Source organism: Hippopotamus amphibius, chromosome 9 (genome assembly GCF_030028045.1).
Source record: "Hippopotamus amphibius kiboko isolate mHipAmp2 chromosome 9, mHipAmp2.hap2, whole genome shotgun sequence".
Taxonomy (NCBI): Eukaryota; Metazoa; Chordata; class Mammalia; order Artiodactyla; family Hippopotamidae; genus Hippopotamus; species Hippopotamus amphibius.
Window position 1 is genome coordinate 84,828,883 of NC_080194.1, and position 6,768 is coordinate 84,835,650.

General features: G+C 40.2%; 1 pseudogene; it reads right to left on the reverse strand.

Annotated features, from left to right (window-relative positions):
* Positions 1-4,322: 4,322 nt before the first annotated feature.
* Positions 4,323-5,252, reverse strand: LOC130860650 (olfactory receptor 8D2-like; annotated as a pseudogene).
* Between the last annotated feature and the right edge of the window lie 1,516 nt (positions 5,253-6,768).

A 6,768-nucleotide genomic window follows, 5' to 3' on the forward strand; every position in this document is an offset into this window, starting at 1 on the left:
CCATTTTGATGTTCAAATTGTCCTAAATTTGTACAGTAGGAGCTCCTTCCTTTTTGACATGTCTGTAAATGTTGGGCTCTTACTTACTCTAAGAAATACTGAGATGCTCTAGGCTCGTCTTGAATTTTAGATATCCCAGTTTGGAATCTGCCATTTCTCCATTGTCTTGATTTCCTTTAGTGGGGTGTGATATTTAGTAACCAAATATCACTGGATGATAGGTATGATCATTTTTGTTTGGATATCGTTTCTAGGCCTATTCAACAGAAAGAGCAAGAGTCATATATTAATCAGATCAGGTCATTCTTCTTTTCAAATCCTTCAGTGGCTTCCCATTTCACTTAGAAGAACCATAAAACCTTTCAAACTTTCCCGTGAAACTCGAGAGAGAAAAGAATCAAGATGGCAGAGTAGGAGGACGGACGGGTGCTCACTCCCTCTTGCAAGAGCATCGGAATTACAGCTAACTGCTGAACAACCATCGACAGAAAGACACTGGAACTCACCAAAAAAAAAACCACCCAACATCCAGAGAGAAAGGAGAAGCCGCAATGAGACGCTAGGAGGAGCGCAATCGCATTAAAATCAAATCCCATAAATGCTGGATGGGTGACTCACAAGCTGGAGAACAGTTATACCACAGAAGCCCTGAGGGTTCTGAGACCCACGTCAGGCTTCCCAAGCTGGAAGTCCAGCATTGGGAGGAGGAATCCCCAGAGAATCAGACTTTGAAAGCCAGTGGGATTTGATTGCAGGACCTCCACAGGACTGGGGGGAACAGAGACTCCACTCTTGGAGGGCACACAAAAAAGTGTGCTCACCAGGACCCAGGGGGAAGGAGCAGTGACCCCATAGGAGACTGAACCAGACCTACCTGCTGGTGTTGGAGGGTTGCCTGCAGAGGTGGGAGGCAGCTGTGGCTCACTGAGGAGGCAGGGGCACTGGTGGCAGGGGTTCTGAGAAGTGCCCATTGGCGTGAGTCCTCCCAGAGTCCACCATTAGCCCCACCAAAGAGCCTGTAAGCTGCAGTGCTGGGTCACCTCAGGCCAAATGACCACCAGGGTGGGAACACAGCCCCACCCATTGGCAGACAAGCAGATTAAAGTGTCACTGAGCCCCACCCACCAAGTCAGATTAAAATTTTACTGAGCCCCACCCACCCAGCCCAACCCACCATCAGTCCCTCTCATCAGGAAGCACCCATGAGCCTCCTAGACAGCTTCCTCCCCAAGAGGGCAGACAGCAGAATCAAGCAGTATCAGCAGTATTTCATCTTGTGGAACTGAAAATCACAGCCACAGAAACACAGAGAAAATGAAAAGGCAAAAGACTTTGTACCAGATGAAGGGACAAGATAAAACACCAGAAAAACAACTAAATGAAGAGGAGATAGGCACTATTCTGGAAAAAGAACTCAGACTAATTATGGTGAAGATGATCCAGGACTTTGAAAAAAGATTGGATGCAAAGATTGAAAAGTTGCAAGAAAAGTTTACCAAAGACCTAGAAGAATTAAAGAACAAACAAACAGAGATATGCAACACAATAACTGAAATGAAAAATACACTAGAAGGAACCAATAGCAGATTAACTGAGGCAGAAGGGCGAATAAGTGACCTGGAAGACAGAATGGTGATAATCACTGATGCAGAAAAGAATAAAGAAACAAGAATGAAAAGAACTGAAGACAGCCTAAGAGACCTCTGGGACAATGTTAAACACATCAACATTTGCATTATAGGGGTCCCAGAAGGAGAAGAGAGAGAGAAAGTATCTGAGAAAATACTGGAAGAAATTATAGTTGAAAACTTTCCTAACATGGGAAAGGAAATAGCTACCCAAGTCCAGGAAGCGCAGAGAATCCCAGGCAGGATAAACCCAAGGAGAAACATGCCAAGACATATAGTAGTGAAATTGACAAAAATTAAAGACAGAGAAAAGTTATTAAAAGCAACAAGGGAAAAATGACAAATAACATATAAGGGGACTCCCATCAGGTTAACAGCTGATTTCTCAGCAAAAACTCTAAAAGCCAGAAGGGAGTGGCATGATATATTTCAAGTGATGACAGGAAAGAACCTACAACCAAGAATACTCTACCCAGCAAGGATCTCATTCAGATTAGATGGAGAAATCAGAAGCTTTACAGACAAGCAACAGCTAAGAGTATTCAGCACCACCAAACCAGTCTTACAACAAATGCTAAAGGAACTTCTCTAAGCGGGAAACATAAGAGAAGAAAAGGACCTACAGAAACAAAAACAAAACAATTAAGAAAATGGTAATAGGAACATACATATTGATAATCATCTTGAATGTAAATGGACTAAATGCACCACCCAGAAGACACAGACTAGCTGAATGGATACAAAAACAAGACCCATATATATGCTGTCTCAAGGAGACCCACTTCAGAGCTAGGCACACATACAGAGGGAAAGTGAGGGGATGAAAAAAGATATTCCATGCAAATGAAAATCAAAAGAAAGCTGGAGTAGCAATACTCATATCAGATAAAATAGTCTTTAAAATAAAAAATGTTACAAGAGACAAGAAAGGACATTACATAAAGATCAAGGGATCCATCCAAGAAGAGGAGATAACAATTATAAATATATAAGCACCCAATATAGGAGCATCTCAATACATAAAGCAAATGCTAACAACTATGAAAGAGGAAATGCAAGGCAGAAATAGAGACACAGGTGTAGAGAACAAACACATGGACACCAAGTGGGGAAAGCGAGAAGGGTTGGGGGGGAATAAATTGGGAGACTGGGATACCAAATTGTACACTCTAAATATATGCTGTTTATTGTCTGTTAACTGTATCTCAATAAAAGTTCTTAAAAAAATGTTACAAGAGACAAGAAAGGGCACTACATAAAGATCGAGGGATCAAATGAAGAAGAGGAGATAATAATTATAAATATATATGCACCCAATATAGGAGCACCTCAATACATAGGGCAAATGCTAACAACAATGAAAGAAGAAATCGACAGTAACACAATCATAGTGGGGGACTTTAACACCCCACTTACACCAATGGACAGATCATCCAGACAGAAAATTAATAAGGAAACACAAGCTTTAAATGACACAAACTTTCCCGTGAAGCTCTACAGATTTTGCCTCCCTCCCCCAGCATTCCTCTATCACTTTCCTTACACTGACTCCTGTTTTCTCTGTTTAAACAAACTTTCCAAATGTTTGCTCCTTGCATGTGCCTGAACATGCTCCTCTTTCAGAGATTATATTTGTGTTCTCTTTGCATGAAGTTTCTTAGCTCAGTCACATAACTTGATTCCTCACCTCCCTCAGAGTTCTATTAAATATATTTCTCAGACTCTGATCTTTATAATTATAAGAGCAAGCCTCCCCCCTCCTCATCACCCAGCCCCCTTCTCTGCTTTAGTTTACTCCATTGCACTTATCAGCATTGGGCAGAATACATGCTTTCTTGTTTTATATTATCTTCTCATGAGAGTAGGAGTTTTATTCTGTGTGGCACATAGTTGTCTAGCAAATATTGATTGATTGATTGATTGACCGGATGAGTGAACTATAATTGTGTAGTGAGGCTGAAGAATTATTATGAATAGTAAGAGAGTAAAAATGGACTAATTAAGGAAGTTATCTAGAAGAAAGTCACCCTGAGATCCAACTTAAAGAAGTCAATGTATGCAGTAAGTTGGAAAGAAAATATGTAAATTAAAATTACAGTGAAAATTTAAAATTGTAAATCATTTTGTCCCTTTCTGCCATGCCCATCCCAACCTCCACCCTGTTTGAGACCTCCACAAGATAGATCACATTTTTGATGGTTATAACAATGGCTAGAAGTCTTATGAAAATACTATTTCTTCTTATTTGCTACCAAGTAGATTCCCTTAAAAATTCTACTAAGAAATGTACATTGCTTCTATAACCCTGTTTTGCCTTAAAATGCTACCTGAATGGATTTACACATTCAGCCATCATTAAATATTATAACTTTAACATAGGATGTTTGGTCAGGGATTTTCAGTTTAGCAAGAAAAATTAGAAAAAGGAAGGGTTCTGAGATACTTATAAGCTTATATCAGTGGGGAAGCATGTAGGCTAAGAAGTTTATTTCTTGACTAGCTAGGAGACTAAGGAGCACAATAGGTATGGGAATAGTTGGTACCTAAAGAGGAAATGAGGGTCACTAAAAATAAATCATGCAGACATTTTAGTGTAAAATGCCCTTGATTTGATACTAAATAGTTACTTTTTAAAACAAACTGAAATAAAACATAAGATTTATTTGTGCCATTTATTTTAAAAAGTGCTGTTTTCTACACAGATCTGGAAAGTATCCCACCATGCAGAACTTTTTTTAGGGATTCTTCGACATCCTTGTTCCTAAGGCTGTAGATAAGGGGGTTAAGCATGGGAATCACTATGGTATAAAACACATAGTCTACCTTCTCCTGTGTTGTGTCACTGGTAGATGGTTTAAAATACATGAAGATGATGGAGCCATAGAAGACCCCAACAGCTGCAAGGTGGGAGCTGCAGGTACTGAAAGCTTTGGACCTGCCTTCAGATGAGTGGATGTACAAGATTTGGAAAGGATGGAGGCATAAGAGATGAAGATGGCTGCAGCACATGCAAAGACATGGAATCCAACCAAAATCATCACCAAAAGTTCCTTGGTGTAGTCTCTTGAACAAGATATATCCAGGAGAGGAAGGATGTCACAGAAGTAATGGTGGATGACATTAGCTCCACAGAAGGAGCGACTAGATAGGTAGCTGGTGTGAACCAAGGCCCCCTATATACACACTGGTGACCAGTAGAAAACAGACTCTGTGGGACATGGTAACATTGTAGAGCAAGGGGTTACAGATGGCAACATAACAATCATATGCCACCGCAGTCAGCATGTAGGAGTCATCAATACCAAAGAAGCAGAAGAAAAAGAGCTGGGCCAAGCACTCAGGAAAGGAAGTGTAATTCTTCTCTGACATGAAGTTCACCAGCACCTTTGGAATTATGACCGAGGGGTAGCAGAGAACTATGAAAGACAAATTACTGAAAAAATAATACATGGGTGTGTGAAGCTGAGAAATGATCCTGATTAAAAAGGCAGAGCCCAAGTTTCCCACCCTGGAGACCATGTAGATTAATAGAAACAGGAAAAAGAGAGGCAGCTGGAGTCCTGGCTGGTCTGTTAACCCCTCGAGGATAAACTCAGTTACTGAAGAATGATTTCCTGTTTCCATTTTTCTCCCAGTGAGGTTTTGGGAAGAGGTTCTCATTAGACAAACATTGTCGTCAGACAGGATTTGCAGATCCAAGATCTGATGAATGACACAGTTTTTGACACAGAATTTTGGGAAACAAGAGATGAAAATCTACTTTTGATTGAAGGCTTTATCAAGACGTTGATGCTTCATTTAGCTCCAGTTTTCATTACTCCCATGTGACATTTAGGAGTGAAAATCATTTTCTCTCCACAAACTGAATTTTAGGTTCCCCTATAAATGGAAAATCACCCTTCGGTAATTCAGACTCCTTTAGAGAAACTGTACAGAGCTGCTACTCTGTTTTACTGATGTTCAATCTGTGAAAATTTGTGCTCTCTTCCGATGTCTCAGAATGAGCGTACTGCTCTCTTAACTGGTATCTCTTGCATTTCCTCTCTTGTATTTGGCATCTTTAATTTGCTCATCTCTGACTCCAATTGCGAAGAGCTTGGTTTCCTCCAAGTTTTCTTGATGTTTTCTTTCTTTTTTCTTGATTGAAGGACGGAGAGAGAAGAGAACTAAATACTTGCCCTAAATCACAAAATTTGAAGCTAATATTATTTTCATTATTTATTTCACTAAATAAAGTTTTAAGATTCTGGCAGGCAGGTGTGGAGATCTACTGCCATGTGGCCACCAAAGACAAGCCTCATAAGTTGTTTTGCTTATCAAACCTGTCACCTCCCAATCTGAAGTGATCTGCCTCTTTCTTTAGTCTCTCCTTGACCTCCATGTATTGGAGTCAGCTTGAGAACCAGTGGAGGCGCAGCCATGTCTGTATCTGGATAAAGATTCTTCTGGGACTTCCCTGGTGGTGCAGTGGTTAAGAATCCACCTGCCAATGCAGGGGACACAGGTTTGATTCCTGTTCTGGGAGGATCATACATGCCAGGGAGCAACTAAGCCCGTGTACCATAACTACTGAACCTGCGCTCTAAAGCCTGTGAGCCACAAGTACTGAGCCAACATGCTAAAGCTACTGAAGCCCACCACCTAGATCCCGAGCTCTGAAACAAGAGAAGCCACCACACTGGGAAGCCCATGCACCACAAAGAACAGTAGCCCCTGCTCACTGCAAGTAGAGAAAGCCCATGTGCAGCAACAAACACCCAACTCACTCACTCAATAAATAAATAAATAATTTTTAAAAATGTTGTTCTGGTCATGAAATAGGTTAAAGTTGTCAAAAGATACAAACTTCTACTTATAAGATTAAAGTCCTGAGGATGTAATGTACAGCATGATGACTGTATCAACATGTACTGTATTGTATATTTGTTGCTATTATATTGTCATTATAAGAAAAAAATTGTAACCAGGTGAAGTGACAGGTGTTAACCAAACTTAGTGGGATAATTCTGAAATATATACATGTACTGAATCATCATGTTGTACACCTAAAACTAGTACAATGTTATATGTCAATTATATGTAGATAAAACTGGAATCAAAAAATATTCTGTGCGGAGAGAACATCGAGTGTAAAGTCTGT